Genomic DNA, 17741 nt, shown 5'->3' on the forward strand with positions numbered 1-17741 from the left:
GGGAAAGGGAGGCAGACGGAGACAGAGGGAGGCAGGGAGACAGAGAGAGGGAGGGAGAGAGAGGGAGGGAGACAGAGAGAGGGAGGGAAAGAGAGGGAGAGGGAAAGTGAGGGAGGGAGAGCGAGGGAGAGCGAGAGGGAGGGGAAGGGATGGGGAGGGAGGGAGGGAGAGTGAGGGAGAGCGAGGGATGGAAAGCGAGGGAGGGAGGGAAAGGGAGGCAGACGGAGGGAGGGAGACAGAGGGAGGGAGGGAGACAGAGGGAGGGAGAGAGACAGTGGGAGGGAGGGAGACAGAGAGGGGGAGGGAGACAGAGAGAGGGAGACAGAGGGAGTGAGGGAGACAGAGGGAGTGAGGGAGACAGAGAGAGGAAGGGAGACAGAGAGGGAGGGAGAAAGTGAGAGAGTCAGAGTGAGTGAGATAGAGGGAGAGATGGAGAGAGATGGAAAGAGAGAGAGTCAGAGGGAGACAGAGTCAGAGGGAGACAGAGAGAGGGAGAGAGAAAGGGGGAGGGAGAGGGAGAGGGGGGAGAGTGAGAGGGAGAGAGAGGGAGGGAGACAGAGAGAGTGAGTAAGACTGAGTGAGAGAGTCAGAGTGAGTGAGACAGAGGGAGAGATGGAGAGAGAGAGAGATGGAGAGAGAGAGAGAGTCAGAGGGAGACAGAGAGTCAGAGAGAGGGAGAGGGCGAGGGAGAGGGAGGGAGAGAGGGTCAGAGAGGGAGAGAGAGGGTGAGAGAGGGAGAGAGAGGGGGAGAGAGGGAGAGGGAGAGAGATGTGTGTCTATGCCGGGCTTGGTGGCTCAGTGGACGAAGGAGCCCGCTGCAGGGACCTGTGATCAACATTATGGTCACAGTTTTTTTGTTGCTCTAGCCCCGCCCCTTTCCCACTGACCCCGCCCCCACCGGTGCGGCCCTCGGACACAAACCACACTGTAAATTTGGCCCCCGAGAGAAAGTTTGTGAGTACCCATGTACTAGAACAAACATAAACCTTTTTTTGGGGCCCTAAACCCTCCATCGGACCAATTATGTCCATAGCAAGTTTTGTCCATGGTACTTCTGGTACTTCTATTGGAGACAAGGGAACTTTGCGCAAGATTATGGTTTTGTCGCTTCTAGCGCAACTGATACACTCCTTGACTTTTACTTCCACCATTGAGTCCAGTTTCGGGAACCAAGAGCTATTCCTGACTTTTGTTTTGGTAATACCTGCCCAAGTGTCCCTCATGGGCAAGGTCCATTATTTTATCTCTTAGAGCATCAGGTGGGACTATTTTCTTGTTGAGATAAACCTTGTCGTCATTGATGGTTAGTTCATGTCTTACCTCCCAAAACTCCTTCATGTCATCCATGACTTCACAGCATTTCTCTGGCCAGCCATTGATTATTACTTTTTTTTAAAGAATTCATTTTTGAGTCTTTCTTCTCCCCTTCATGCCATTCCTCCTTAGTGATAGAAGGAAGTTGGATGGTTAGGATGGGAGCATCCAACGGATCCTCTAGGTGGTTAATCGTGAGGGGTAACCTAGACAAGTAATCTGCCACCACGTTTTCTTGTCCCTGCAGGTATTCAGCCCTAAAGCAAAAATTCTCTAACCCCAGAACCCATTTTGCTATTCTAGGTGATTTACAATGTACTTCTTTAGCTGAAAAAAATGTATGGGTTTATGTTCCATTCGGACCGGGAATTTTGTCCCCCAAAGAATTTTTTTTAAATCATTAATGGCCTAGTAGCATGCTAGGGCTTCTCTCTCAATTACAGAATAATTCTGTTCTTATTGACTCAAGGTGCGGGAAGCAAATGCTATGATGGTCTCACCCTCTTCCCCTTTCTGTGATAGAGTTGCTCCCAGACCTTTGTTCGAGGCATCAGTGCTTAAAATAGTTTTCTATTTATGGTCAAAGGGGTCAAGAGCAGCTGACTCAATGATTTCTTGTTTTAATCTGTTTACTGTCACACAGTGTTTTTTCTCCCACTTAAATTCTTGTTTAGCCTTCAAAAGTTCCCGTAAACTTTCACATTTCTCAGAAAACAATGGAATGAACTTTGCCATCTACTCAATCAGGCCTAAAAAGGACTTGAGTTCTTCTTTATTTGAGGGGAATGGTGCATCTTTCACTGCTTGAATGAAGCTGTGTTTAGGCCTGATCCCTTTGTGTGAGATTTTATGTCCAAGGTAATCTACCTCTGTTACTTTTACCTTCAAGTCAAACCTGCCTCAGATAGTCTAGCACATACTTTCCTGAACACAGTGTCATGCTCTTCATCAGTAGCTCCATAGACTAAAACATCGTCTTGGAAACACATACTGCTCGGAATGGCTTCAAGCACTTGCTGCATCATTTTTTGGAAAACTGCGGCAGCTGAAGCAAGGGCGAATGGCATTCTCCTGAACATATACGTGCCGAATGGGGATGAGAATGCAGTCAAAGGACTGGACTCCGGGTGGAGTTCAACCCGGTAGTACACATGGATAGATCAATGAGAGAGAAGAATTTGGCTTTTCCCATTGTGCTCAGCATTTCATTGATATTGGGGAGGGGGAATCTCTCAACCCAAATATTCTCATTAAGGCTGCATAAGTCAATGCAAAGGCGTATGCCTTCCCCGTTAGCTTTCGAAGCAATAACAATGGGTGCTAGCCACTCGGAAGAATCAATCGGCTGTATGACCCCTAAATGGCAAAGTTTGTCTAGTTCAACTTTCAGAGGCTGTCTTAAAAGGAGGGTAACTTGGCGGGTTTTATGGACCACAGGTTTGGCACCAAGTCTGACCTTTATTTAATGTTGGTATTTTCTCAAAAGTCCCAGTTTATCGGAAAATAGACGTGGGAATTCGTCACAAAGAGTCTTCCCCAGATCAGCATCTTCCATTAGGATGACCTGTTCCTTATTAATGGGGTCGAATATGATGCCGAGCTCCACTTGTTGTTTCCACCCCAAAAGGTTAGATCCTGCATTCACCAGATACACTTTTCCTACCGTGGACCTTCCTTTAAAGTTTATTTGTGCTTCCAACATGCCCACCAGGGGAATAGAATATTTGGTGTAACCTTGTGGTGTAATATCTGGTTTATTTATTTCTGTGCTTTGATCTCCCAAGAATATCTTGAAATCTTCCACGTTCAGCAAGGTAAAAGGGGAACAAGAGTCTGCAAACTGGTGGAGGAGCTACGCGAGCATCCGAGATGGCCGCGTGAGCACAGGGCTCCCGGGACCCTCGCCGCCCTTCGCAAATATCCTGACTTTATCCTGATTTTTCTGATGGGTTACTGAAGATGAACCTCAGCTGATGCTTTTGCTCTTTCCAGAATTTGATTTGGACTTTGGGAACCGCTGTTACGTTGGTCGGAACTTTTGAGGCCCACCTTGCGGTGAAGCCAGGGGCTTGGCAAGCTGGCATGCCGGGACGAAGTTGAACAACAACGGCTGAGGGGTCTTCCCCCAGTAGCCCTGAATCAACTTTCAGTTTCACTTTTGGGTCCTGGCACTATCAGATCGCAGTACGGTTCCGTTCTGTCTGAGATCCGGCCTGGCTCTGCCCCTTCACTGTGTGCCCTCGGTTCTCAACTCTTCTATAGCGAGCTACGTTGTCACCTCGGCCATGCGAACCTACTTTTGTAGACTTTCGGTGACTTGCCTGTGAGCGGCCATTTTCACCAGGTCTCACGGGCCCCTCCGGGGCGCATCTTCCAAGATGGCCAACAGGGCCGACAACGAGAAGCGGAAAACCAAGGCGCCTATTCGCGGGGGACCGGTTCAAACTAATATTGTGGATCGTTCTACCCAATCTAAGGGATCCCCCGGTGGCGCCAGCCGCACTCCGGAGGACGCCAAGGAAGACCCGGCTGGGCTGACCGAACTGTCTCTCCAAGATGTCATGAGCGCCATCGCCAATATGAAGGCTACCATCTGCCAGCAGTATGAAGCTCTGGCTCATAAAATCGACACAGTGGCCATCGATGTCACCTTGATCAGGGCCGACTTGTCTAAAACCAACGAAAAAGTGAAATCGCTGGATTTGAAGACTTCTAGTCTTACGGCCGATGTGTCGGAACTACAAACGGAAATTGGCAACCTTAAATCATCCAACGACCTCATGTCTCATCGACTGGAGGATTTTGAAAATAGGGTAAGGCGCAACAACATCCGCATCATAGGCGTCCCCGAAAACCCCGAAACTCCTTCAATGGACCTCCTGGTGGAAGACCTCGTTTTAAATCACCTTGCCCCTACAGGACTGAGAAAATTCTTTGCCGTGGAACGGGCCCATCGTGTGCCCGGTGGGAGGCCGGGCCCCCCCCCCCCCTCCCCGAGGCCTATCATCACCAAGCTCTTTCATTTCAGAGACCGAGATGCTATCCTGCAGGCCTCGAGGGTGAGCGGCCCGGTAAAGTTCGAAAAGACTACAGTGAACTTTTACCCGGACTTCACTCAGCTTGTTCAGAGGCAAAGGATGGTCTTTCAGGGAGTGAAACGAAGACTCCGAGACATGGGCCTGAAATATGCTATGTTGTTTCCTACCAGACTTCGTGTTGAGTTTGAGGACCGGACGTTTTTCTTTGGCCGTCCAGAGAATGTGAGTGACTGGCTGGATACTCTGCCTGCCCGGAACGATCGAACTGAGCACCCTGGTGGCGCCGAGGGTGGCGAGCCAGAACAGAAGTGACAATGCGGTTCCTGACCTCTGAATACTTGACTTTCCACAGCTGGGTTCGATTATTCTGATATTGTTGTATTTTATTATTGTTTACGCGAGGGTGGCGGGGGAAGCGAGACCCTTTCCTCCTCCAGGGTTCTTTTTGTAGACTAGTGTAATGGTAGGGCGACAGGCACACTGCAAGTTGGGGTGGCTTTTTAGTCTAATGCAGGGGTGCAGGGTGGGGGGAGTTTTAAAGGGTTCAAGTTGGGGGGTGGGGGGGGAGTGTTTGGGGGTTTGTTATTTTCTCTCAAGGCAACGTATTGTTCTTTTGTGTGATCCGGTTATTGTGTTCTTTGTGGGGTGGGTTCTGCATTTCTTGCAGGGATGGGGGGTAGTGGGTTGAGGCTAATATCTTGGAATGTCAACGGGTTGGGTGATAGAATAAAATGGGGTGTGGTGTTACAATTCCTGTGTCGCCTGTCCCCGGATGTTGTTCTTCTCCAGGAGACACATCTGGTAGGGAACACGTTTCACGCTATGAACAGATGGGGGTTCCGTCTTCTTGCACAATCTGGGTTCACTTCTGGTTCTAGGGGCGTTGGCATCCTGGTTCGGTCCTCTCTCCCTTTAGAAATAGACGACGTAATCCTCGACGACAGGGGGCGCTACGCCGCCCTCACTGGTAGATGGGAGGGTAGGACTGTTTCGCTGATTACCATATATGTTCCGCCGGGCCTACACACCTCTACTTTCTCAGATATTGGGCGTGTGGTGCTGGGACTTCATGAGGGTACCCTAGTTATGGGTGGGGACTTCAATTCTGTTATTTCTGGCACTGTGGATCGCCACCCTCCTAGGGATCTTCCCAAGTCTCAATCATGGCTGAGTGGGTTTTTGGAGACTTTTGGTCTGGTGGACTGCTGGAGATTGATGCATCCCGAGCAGATACAGTACACTTTCCAATCTGGGGCCCATGGTAGCCTTTCCAGACTTGACTATGTACTGATGCCGGCGGCGCAGTCTCCTTCTGTTAGAGAATCAGACACCTTGCCCAGGGCATTTCAGACCATTCCCCATTGTGGCTCTGTATGGATACTAGAGTGTGTGGTGCAGGACGAGTTGCTCCCATAAACCCCTGGTATTTCCGTAATCCTAAAACCTGTGCTGGATTGGTAAAGTCCCTGGACCAATATTTTCTTGAAAATGAGGGGTCTGTGTCCTCATCTGTCTCATTGTGGGAAGCCTTCAAGACAGTCATTCGTGTGCAGGCTCTATCTTTAATTGCTGAGGCTAAGAAAACAAAAAATCAAGAAGTTGTTTGTCTTGAGACGGAAATAGTCGAGCTGGAGAGTGACTTGGAATCAGGCGTGACTCATGCCAAACTCCACGCCCTTGGTCTGAAACAACTTGATTACAGATCCCTGGTTACAGATGCTGCCAAAATAATGAACAGGGAGCAGCAGGGCAGATTGTATGACGTTGGGGACAAGGTGGGTAAATTGATTGCGTGGCTTGATAAGAAAGAAAGGGCGAATCGTGTGGTTCCCGTGATTCAGAAATTGGATGGAGTGTGTGTGACTGATCCGAGTGAGATTGTGGGGTGTTTTGTGGACTATTTTCGTACAGTGTATTCTCCGGTCTCTGATAGACCTGAGGAAGACTCTCATCTGTCGTTACGCGATATTGCATTGCCGCGCCTATCGGAGGCTGATCGAGATCTGATGGATGCTCCACTGTCGGCGGATGAGATTGCAATCGCCATGCGCTCCATCCACTCTGGTAAGGCTTTGGGCCCCAACGGTCTGCCAATCGAACTATACAAATTGCGCCCTGATAAAGTTGCACCGTATCTTCGGGATATGTTTCTGGAGTCGCAAGACCTTGGCTCTCTACCTTGTGATCAGCGTTTGGCTACGATAGTGGTTATTCCTAAGGAGGGTAAGCCTCGGGATCGCTGCGCTTCGTACAGGCCCATCTCGATGTTGAACGCTGAACCTAAAATCCTAGCTAAAGTGCTAGCTAATCGGCTGATCACGGTAATTGGTGACCTGATCCACCTGGACCAATCTGGTTTTATCCCGCATCGTAACACCGCACTCAACTTGCGGCGTTTGCGTGGCGTTCTCGCGAGGGCGGAGACTCTTCATGAGCCGGTCATTTTGGCTTCCTTGGACGCCACGATGGCCTTTGACACTATAGAATGGCCGTATCTTTGGGCCGCCCTCGCGAAATTTGGTTTCGGTTCCGAGTTTATCGGGTGGGTGAAACTCCCGTACGAGGAACCGCTGGCCCAGGTGGTCGTTAATGGGCGAGTTTCGGATTCTTTTACTCTTGGGAGGGGTACGCGGCAGGGCTACCCATTGTCCCCCCTACTCTTTGCGCTTGCCTTGGAGCCTCTGGCTGCTTGGCTCCGATGGGAGCCTTCGATAAAGGGTATCCAGTGGACTCCGGATTTTGAGGATCGGATTTCGCTTTACGCTGACGATATCCTGTTATACCTTACCTCCCCCCGAAAATCGCTGAATGTTTTGTTCAATGTTCTCACTTCGTTCGGCAAGAACTCAGGTCTAGTCATTAATTGGACTAAATCCTGTGTTTATGTAATTTCGGGTGGTCTCTCCCATTTGCCTCATAGATTTCCCATCCAGGTCTCGCAGACGGGATTCAAATATTTGGGGATTTTTATATCATTGGACCCCGCCGTTCGTTATGAACGCAATTTGCTTCCCCCTCTCCAGAGGCTGAAACTCAACGTCGTTCGCTGGCGTAGATTGCCACTGTCGGCGCTCGGTCGCGCTGCACTTTTTAAAATGATGACCCTGCCACGCTTTTTGTACAGGCTCCAGAACTCGTTCGACATTATCCCTGCAAGCTATTTCCGGGAAGTGGAGAGCTTGCAGAGGTGGCTTTTCTGGGACGGATGTTCGAGAATTGCCCTCGCTAAATTAACCCTCCCCTGGTATGACGGAGGCATGGCGCTCCCGGATATCAGACGGTATTATTGGGCCTCCCAGTTGAGCACAATTAACCAGGCAACATATGCACCCAGCCCAAATCCTGCATGTGAGATGGATAAGCATCAGTTGCTGGGTGGGAATTATAACAGGGCACTCTATTCTAAGGCAGCAGGGAGGACCTTAACAGGTCCCACCAAGATTGCCGTGCGAGTCTGGTGTGATGCGAATGTGGCCCTGGGCTGGAAGGATCAACTGACACGGGTGACTCCTTTGTATGCGTCTGAGAGATTGGGATGCCTCTTGACAACGAAAGGTTTTGAGAAATGGGATATGATTGGTATCAGCAGGGTGGGCGATCTCTGGGCCAAGGGTGCTATTAAGACTTTTGAAATGTTGCGGAAGGAATATGAGTTGAGTGACAGGGAGTTTTTTTAGATACGCACAGATTCTTCATGCCTTGACCTCGGTCTTCACTGCCGGTGTCAATATCCCTGAGTCCTCCCCTCTGGAAGATCGTGTGCTTGATGGCCATGTGCCTGATAGTACGATTTCATTAATATATAAGAAGTTGATAAACATTCGGGCTGATCTCCTCGTACGCCTCAGAGAAGTCTGGACTGGGGATGGGCTGGAACTGGACGATGAAGACTGGCAGTCTGCACTATCTTCACCTAAAGAGGTGGCTATTCCCGCCCGTCTCCGTCTCGTCCAGCTTAAAATTCTTCATCGTGTGTATGTCACCGGTCCTGGTTTGGTCTGTATGGGTTACTCTGCTGATGGGTTATGTAAGCGTGGTTGTGGAACGATTGGAACCTTCCTCCATATCATTTGGGAATGCCCGGAGGTGGCTGCATTTTGGAATCGTGTGCATGCAGTGATGGAGAGGGTCACCGGAGTCACGCTTTTGCCTGAAGCCCGGCGATGCCTGTTGAATGTGTGGGAGCCGAATGATTATAGTGTTGCTCAGACCAGGTGGGCGACCCTTGGGAACATGATTGCCAAGAGAGATATTGCACAGTTGTGGGGTTCCCGGCGGCCGCCCATGGTATCGGTATGGAAGGAAAATATGGATTGGTGTATGTTTATAGAAAAGATTGTATTTGGCTAGGGGCAGACCGAGGGCGTGGACTAGAGTCTGGAGCCAGTGGAATGCCTACCGCGGAAACATATGAGCGCCCCCTTTTGATGAAAATCTAGACATCTCCCTCTCCCCCTGATCCGACACTCCATGTCTTGCCTAAATTTTGTTCCTATTCATCGGCTTCCCCGCAGGCCCCTCTGACCCCTTCCTCTAATCACAAGTTTACACAACTTTGCACTTGGAGGTCCCTCCCGTACGAGCACAATTCCGTGTACAATGTCCCTTTGCCTTGAGACTTGTTTCTTTCTTTTTTTTTCTAATTTTTTTTTCTTTTATAAAAAACAAAACAATACTCCATTATGATTCTATCCTGTGTTGCTACGAATCTTATCCTGAATCGCTGCCGGACCTCAGGGATGTCGGCGAAAGAGCTGTGTATGTAATGATACTCTCACTTCTTTTGCTAGCGGCCGGCCCCTGTGGTTGTAGGCCCTTGTATGTAACTCTATTTGAATGCACAATAAAGTTTAAAAAAAAAAGAGTCTGCAAACTTTTCTATAGATGTTACATTTAGGGTAATCCGGAACAGAACCATCACATGTACTTTTCACTTAAAAAACGAACTTCAGTTGTTCATAGCTGTCGACTTTAACTGCTTTGACTTGGTAGCTATTTCCATCCCTATAAACTCTGACTAAATGTCCTCTTCTATTGCACTTCTTGCAATGAGCATTGCGTGCAGTACAGAATGGACTGTTGGCTAAATTGTTATTGCTCCCACATCTGTAGCATTTGAGGCCAGTATGTTCCTTTAAAGGTTTGTTGAGTGGTTCCCATTTATTTTTGACTTTCAATAAATTATTGAGAGGCTCTTCTACCTGTACCGAAGCCACCACTTCCTCAGTTACTTTTATCTCTTTCATGCATTTGGCAGTTTGTTCAATCGATTGGGCTATGGAGATAGCTTCTTCCAATGTGGGATTTTTGGCCAATAATTTTTCTTGTATCCTACTGTTACTCGTGCATCTGACTAACTGATCTTGCATAAGAGAGTCATTGGGTCATTGTGGAGAAGTGTGGCTCACTGGTTAGAAGCGGCATACCCTGAAGCAGAGGTCAGGCCCAGGACCAGGGTTCAATTCCCGACACGGCAGGGTCTTGGGCTCAATGTCCGCGGACTCGATAATTCTCGCCAACGTGCCTACTCTAATCATGGGTCCCACTCTGCAACTCTGGGCAATAGCTTGTTTAATCTCCACAACGGCCCCAACAGCGCTGGGATGCCTGGCTTTACCTTGGGGGTGCCCAGGAGGGGGCATATCACAGGGAAAGCCAGGAAGGGTTCCACAGCGGTATACAGCGCCAGGAGGCCCCGAGATGGGGCGGCAGTGCGCTTTACAAGTATACACACATTCCCATTGAGTTCCCCAAAGTCACACCATTGGGTGAGGCCTATTAACACTGCTATATAACTTTTAACAGATTCATGCTTGCCTTGAGCACAGTTGAAAGATTTGTGACACTCTAAGACCGAGTTTATTTTGTCACCAAAATGGTTTCCCAACTTTACCAGAGTAATTTCGTATGCATCCGGTTCCTCATCCTCTTCTAATTCCGGTTCAGGCAGGGTCTCATACACTTTACGACCATAAACCCCCAGATTATGTAAGAGAATGTGCGGTATGCGCATTGCTGAGAACCTTTCTTCACCCATGGCAATTAAATAAGACTTGAATAGTTTAGTCCATTCTTTCCAGTGGATATCAGGTTCTCCCATTCGTTTAAAAATGATGTAGGTTGACGGATCCCCTGCGTGCCCATGCTTGGGTCTGGGGAACACAGGGGTGGAGGAGAAACCCAGAGGAAGATCAAAAATAATTCACAAGTGAAAATCACCCACTGAAAATTGTAGGATGTTGTAACACTGCTCAAAGATGTCCCAGATATGAGTTAATGGTGGCTAGACCTTGGAGATGGCAAAAGTTAGTAAGTTGCCCTTCCTTGGGTGGCTGATAACAACCAAAACTAAAGAAGTGGTAGAGGCAGGATGACTAGAGATGAGGAAAAACAAAAGGGTGCTCTTCTCTAGATAACAACAGCAGTGGATAGGGATTCTCGTAGCGCCCTCGTGAGACCAAGAGCTGGGAGCCTGGGCAATATTGATGTAGGTGGCAACAGTCTAGAGAAATGAAAGAGTATTATATTGTGGTCACTGTAAAAAACTTAAAACCCAAATCCACACAGTCTCGAGGAGCAAAAATATAGCGTGAGTCACAGTTAGGTTAGAAGTAATTGCCCACTGTAGCAGTACAATTGAAATCTGAGGCACCGAGGATTTGACTGCTATAAAGAAGGTAGTAAAACATTCACATGTAGAAGGTGAGCTGAATTGGTGAAACCACAGCTGTATCGCGTAACAATGCTGAGGAGGAGAAGGAGGCTAATCGCAGAGCACCTTAAAGCAGAGTAGGTCTGCTTCCTATGGTTACCCCCACTTTTTGCTTTGTTTCTCTGCTTTTTCGACTTTAGTGTGGCTGTGGACCTGCTAATCAGGCCCACAGTCCAGCTGTTCTCTCTCTAAATTGATACCATGTACTTTAGGTACATACCAGATTGGTTACTGGGTCACCCTTGTGAGCCCCTGGATAGTGTACCATAGGTACCCAGGGCATAGGTGCATCCTAGGCCTACCAGGGGCTGCAGCATGTATTGTGCCACCCCTGGTTTGCCTTCCAAACTGACACCACCGGTCTGTTCACACAGCCTGAGTAAGGTGGTGTAATTACCCCTTACTTAGATATAGTATACCTATATCTATATATACATATATACACCCATAAGTCACTCCTATGGCAGGCCTTGACAATCCTGGAGGCAGAGTGCTTTGTTTTATGTGAGAGGGTGCCCTAGCATGAGCTGAGCCCCTCTGCAGCTTTCAGAACCATCTAATTATAGCTTTTCTATGATATAGCCATACCATATACTCTTAAGTGCATTATAATCCTCGCGGGTAATGGTAACTTTGGTTTGGCTTTATCAAAACATGTTGCGTAAGGTGTCAAACACTATGGAATACTACCACACCCCCACGCCTCCCTCCCCCCCCCCCCCCCCCACCAGTCCAGGCAGCGGGTTTAGCATTCCACCCTTCTAGAGGGAGAAGACCTGTAGTTACTGGTTTACCCGGTTAAAGTTAAACAGAGCCCAAGCATCACAAAATGGATGCTAATGCCACAGACACAAGTCTGCCCTCCTGCTGCTGGGCGAAACTCCGGCAGGGGAGGCCTATACAACAGGTTTCCCGTCCAGGGAGGTGCTGGCACCTCCCCAGACAGGCTTTAGTGTATTGGGGCAGGGAGGGTTGCATTCAGTGAATGCTTTTCAGACACTGCCTGGGGGCACACTAGGTGGTCCATGCATTTCCCAGTCCAAACCGGTTGCTGGGGCACTCAGCCCCAGCTCTGGCGCGAAACTGGACAAAGGAGAAGGGGTGTAACCACCCCCACCCCAGGTCCACCCATAGGAGGGACCTTAGAGTTAGTCCAACCCCTAAACTTTTCTTAAGTATAGAACCCCAGTCCCTAGGACTTTAGATTAACCTGGACGAAACTCTGAAACATATATCCTAGACCTTCGACATTCCATTTAGACCAGAAGACATCTCCCTTGTGGTCAAGGAGTGACCACCCTGTTCAAACAGGCACCAACAGCATCTTTGCCTGTCTGCATTTTCGAGGCTCCCGCCGGATCCCGAAGAATCTGCGACACAGGACACAGACTTCCAGACATCTCTTACCCCGACCTTCGCTCACAGCAAAGCTGAGACCCGTGGTGGACACGAGAGACGTGGGACCGGAACTCCCGGACATCCTGCATTTTGCTACCTGCATCGACTTCCAGAGGTATCCCGAAGTTGTGCATTGGGGTGCTTGAAGCCCCAGACCCGAGCACCTTTTGCACCGAAGCTCAGAGCTCCACACTCCACAAGTGGCCCGTGGGCTCGCTTTGTGCATTTCTGCTCAATGCGTCTTTGCGGTTCCTAATCCATTGGCTAGTGTGCCCCCAAGAAGACAATCCTTAATTTCAACTTGCTTTCCTGGTTGCTCCAGGCTTGCTCCAACTTCCTTGCAAAGGAGAAGTTCCACAGTCCTTGCTGGTCTGCACCGAAGCCCATCTCGACATCCTGCGTGGGTTGCGTTTGCCAAGGCTTGTTGGGTCCAATCCGGATACCGCACCGCAGTCAACTAGATCCTTTGTGGGACAGCTCTAATCCACCTCCTGGTCGTCGTCCATGCCTCCTGGTCCTCGTGGCTGAAGAGATAAACTTCACCTTTTCACCTGAAATCACCCGACATCTGGTGGCATCTTTCTATCGCCGCCCTGGTCACTGGCAAGTGGCCCAGACTCTGTCTCCTCTGCTTTCAGGTTTTTCAGATCTTTGATCCACCCTTGGATCCTCCCGGACACTTTTCCTCTGGTCACCTGCAGTACTTCTTTGCAGATCTCCATTTAAATCGGCATCGAAACCCGACACCAAAAGAGACCTATGCACCCGGCTTCCGTGGGTGAGGTAACACAAGTACTCTGGTAGTCTCGAGGGTATTGGCCCTCCTAGTGTCTAAGTCTCAAAGGGTTCCATTGTAGTTCATTTAGAAGTGTCCTTAAATTGTAAAATTGTAACTTGTTTGTTTCCCATAAAAAGTCAATGGTAACCCGCGGCTGTGTTTAGACACTGCACCTGTCTCCCGTGGGCCTCCTACATCCTAACCTTTGGTTGATTAGAGTAGCCCCAGCGATTCCACAGGCCCCAGCCCTGCTTCCTATTTCTCACATGGTTCTTATACCACTATTTTAGTATATGGTTTGTGAGGTCCCGAGGGCAAAACGTATACTGTGCAACTTATCGTATGCTAATTAAGTAACATTGTATTGTACTTTCACCTCTGACCTCATAAAGAGTGCAGAGGGGTTGTGTTTAGATTAAATACATATATACATATATATTTGCTATATACCTTGTGTGGTGTGCTTTCATTTGGTACTCAAGGGATTATAATTGGTAAAACAACTAGCTTAATACGCTCTCTGAAGTCTTAGCCTGAAGACTGCTCGCCATTGCTACCCCTAGGATAGCTTTCTAAAAAGTTGACTTTACAACCACCATCAATACGGGTGCAAGGTGCCCACTAGAGCTAGTGGACATCATATGCCAGGCTAACTTCTCACACACCTCACCGTGTGGCATGATGAGGAGAATGTTGCAGCACAAATCACCTCACCGTGATCAGCTGAAGCGGAGGGTGCCTCACCACGTAACAATGCTGAGGAGGAGGAGAAGGCTACTCTATCCTCGAACAGGATCCGGAGAAGCTCTGAGGGGAGGTTCTGGCAGTGGTAGGCGTGGAGAAGGATGCCCAGGATACATGTCAGGGCAGGGAAGGCTGGGGCGCCGGAAGGAGGCAGCTGAGACTGAGGGCAGGCCAGTAGCAGCGGCTGCCAGGCACCGATGAAGGATTCCGGCGTGGGGTTGAAGACCTCAGGAAACCGTCCAATTGCACCTGGGGAGCAGTGAAAGGCAGTGCTGCAGGCTGCATGGCGCCCCGGGGATCCTCGGCACCTGAGCGTAGACACGCTCCGAGGACTTCGATGAACAAATCAGCAAACTCACCAGAGCGGCCAAAAGGTAGCTGGTGCGCCTGATCCCACAACAGGGCATAACAGGAAAACACACTCCGATGACCCCGGTGCTAGGTTCTACGACACTCACTGGAGCGGCCAAGATGATCTGGAGCACAAGAACGGCCCGCAGGATTCCGGAGTCGGCCGCCACCACACGAGGCAGAGACACCGCTCTCGCTGAACGAAGAACTGAAGCACTGCCCAACACGCGCTGAATCCGGCACCAGAGAAGGCAAGATCTACCTCAGGTAAGTGGCAAAACCTCGAAGAAATCAGGCTGCCTGGAATCCCTTGAGGTGGCAACAATTAAACTGAGCGAGGAAGTCCGCAGATTGACACGCTGAAGTGGAGATGAGACATGAAGGTAACTCTGTTAGAGCAATACACAGCAGTACCGTTTCATTGAAGGTCGAAGCGCGTCATTTTCATCCATGAATGAGAGAGCATAGAAAGGGGAGATGACCAGAGCTGCCCCCTGCGCAGGACCGTCACCAGTGTTGTAGGTCCATAAATTATTCACTCATAGACTGGAATAATTGGTAAGTGCTGTTTATTCTGGTCATGCACTCTAAGAATCACGACTTGCCAACATTCTAACATGAACTCCCTGGCGTACTAACTGGTGACACCGTCCTTCCAAATTCCACTTCCTGACACTCCTCTTTCTCCTTCTTACTATTGGATCCCTGGTTCCCTTTTTGCTTTTTACTTCTACTTTTTGCGATATAGTTCACCTTTTCATAAATGCACAATTGTGTTTGAATCAGCAGCTTCTGTTTTTTTGTTTCCTTTAAAAAATGCTTTAAATAAAGTTTAAAAAAAATAATTATTCCTGGAGACCCCCTCATTGAATGCAGGGTAAAACAGCATCCTCCTGAAAGCTTACTCTTTGAATGCAGGATCAAACAGCATCTCCCCTCGAGGAGCAAATCCCTATAATGGTTTGCGAAGACTGTCATTTTGTAAGAGGATGGATGCTGTTTGACCAGGTGATACAGGAATTCAGCGTCCACCAAGGAGATACACAGGCCTTTATTACTTTAGTGATTTAATGTGCTTAAGTGGGCATGTAGGAAGGTGGCTACCTGACTATGGTTACCCCAGATTGTTTGCCTTGTGTTTAGCTGGTTTTCGACTTAGTTAGCCTGGTTCCCTGCTAATCAGGGTCCCAGGCTATCTGCTCTCTCTGTAAAATGGATTCCATGTACCCTAGGTGCATAACTAGATTGGCTTGGGTCACCTTATCAGCCCCTGTACAGAGCACTATAGGTGCCCAGGGCATAGGTGCATCCAAGGCCTACCAGGGGCTGCAGCATATCTTTTGCCACCCCTGGCTGGCTATCTAAAATTGACACAACTGGCTGATCACTCAGCTGGGGCAAGGTGGTGTAATCACCCCTTGCTTAGATATAGTATCCCTATATCTAAACCTATCTGGACACATATAAACCTGTGAGTCACTCCTATGGCAGGCCTTAACAATCCTGAAGGCAGAGTGCATGGTTTAATGTGAGATGGTGCTCTAGCATGAGCTCAGCCTGTCTGCAGCTGTCGGGACCAATTCCCTTAGCTGTTCCGGGATAATGCCAAACCATATACTATTAAGTGCATTATAATCCTCGCGGTTATATGTCAACTTTGGTTTGGCTTTATCAAAACATGTTGTGTAAGGTGTCATACGATTTGGAATACTATCCCCTCGACAGTCCTGTCGACGGGGATAGCATTCCACCCGTCTAGATGGGGTTGACATGCTACTTTGCTAAAACGCGGTTGATTTTAAAAAGAGCCTCAGATCCACAAAATGGATGCTTCTGCCACAGACACGAGTCTGACCTCCTGCTGCTGACCGAAACTCAGCAGAGGAGGCCTGGACAAAGGCTTTCCTGTCGCAGGGAGGTGTCACACCACCCCAGACAGGAGATAGTGGATTGTAGCAGGGAGGTTTGAAAGAAACCAGACACTGCCTGGGGAGCACAAGGCTGCCCCTTGCATAATCCGGCCAAACCGGTTCTGGGGCACACCAGCCCCTGTCCCAGCGCGGCCTGGATCAAAGGAAGGGGGTGTATCCACCCCCTTCCTGGGTCCCACCCATAGGAGTGGACCTAGCAGGCAATCCAGCCCCCTAGATTGGTATAAGAATGGGAGCAGTGCCAAAACACTCAGATTATCCTAATGAAACATAAGAAACGAAACTCTGGACCCTTCGACATCCTACTCCACGTAGAAGACTGAAGAATCTCCCTTGTGGTCAAGGAGTGACCACCCTGTGCAGACCGGCACCATCCAGCACCTCGACGTCCGCTTTGTTGCAGTTCCCGCCGGAACTCGAGCGACAGAGATCGACGAGATCAAGCTTGCCTGCCTTCTTACAGCCCGATCCACAGTCCCTGCAGAGCTGAGACCCGTGGAGGCGACCGGAAGCGTGGGGCACGCCATCTTGAAAAGACCACGAGACGCTGACCGTGCAGCCCACGAGTGACCCTCGAAGCTGTACACCGGGGTTTGAGAAGCCCCAGCCCTGAGCCACTTTTGCACCGAAGCTCACCCCTCTACACTCGACGAGTGCTGCGTGGGGCCCTTCTGCTTTCTTTGGCTCAACGTGTTGGCCCGGTCACTTGCCAGCTGGCTCGTGGCCCCTGTGCCGGCGAAAACCTAAATACGACTTGTCATTCTGGTTGCTCCAGACTTGTACCCGCTCCTCTGAATTGGAGCACCTGCTCTGACTTCTGGTCCGAGTGAGAAGCAATCTTCCAGTCCTGCGTGGATTGCTCTTGCCAAGTGTTGTTTGCTCCGATCTTGAAGCCGACAGCGCCGACGGTGAGAGCCTGCGTGCGACAGCTCGTGACCCACTCCTGGACGTCGCAGATGCCCCAGAGCCCACGTGGCAGCGGAGAGAAGCTCCTCGACAACCACCTGATTGCGCCCGACATTGCCTGGTTCCACCCTGGTCACTGCTGAGTGACCCAGACTCTTTCCCCTCTGCTTTCAGGTACTTTTCTACTCTGATCCACCCTTGGATCACACCTTACACTTCTCCTTCACATCGCCTGCAGCATCTTCAGCTTCAAGCACCAAGAACCTGCGTGACGAAACCCGACGCCACTTCGACCCTATGCACCCGCTTCCTGTGGGTGAGGTAACATTGCAACGCCGGTGTTCCCACACTCGTACACACCTCTAGGGTCTGTGTCTAAAGTTTGGTCCTTCTAGGTTCAGCGGAAGTATCCTTAAACTCTACTTGTGTAACTTTTACGCACCATTGACATTGCATTGGTGCAAGCCGCGCTTTAAGCGCTGCACCCGACTCCCGCCGGCTTTTCCCGACTTCAGCATTGCTAGTCCCGACCAGTCCCAGCGATTCTCTAGGCCCTAGGCCTAACCACT

General features: G+C 49.6%; 1 protein-coding gene across 2 annotated transcripts in view; it reads left to right on the forward strand.

Annotated features, from left to right (window-relative positions):
• The window catches only part of BCKDHA (branched chain keto acid dehydrogenase E1 subunit alpha), a 159387-nt gene that overhangs the window by 47839 nt on the left and 93807 nt on the right, over nt 1-17741 (forward strand). The window lies entirely within an intron of this gene.

This window comes from Lissotriton vulgaris, chromosome 9, assembly GCF_964263255.1.
Source record: "Lissotriton vulgaris chromosome 9, aLisVul1.2, whole genome shotgun sequence".
Classification (NCBI taxonomy): Eukaryota; Metazoa; Chordata; class Amphibia; order Caudata; family Salamandridae; genus Lissotriton; species Lissotriton vulgaris.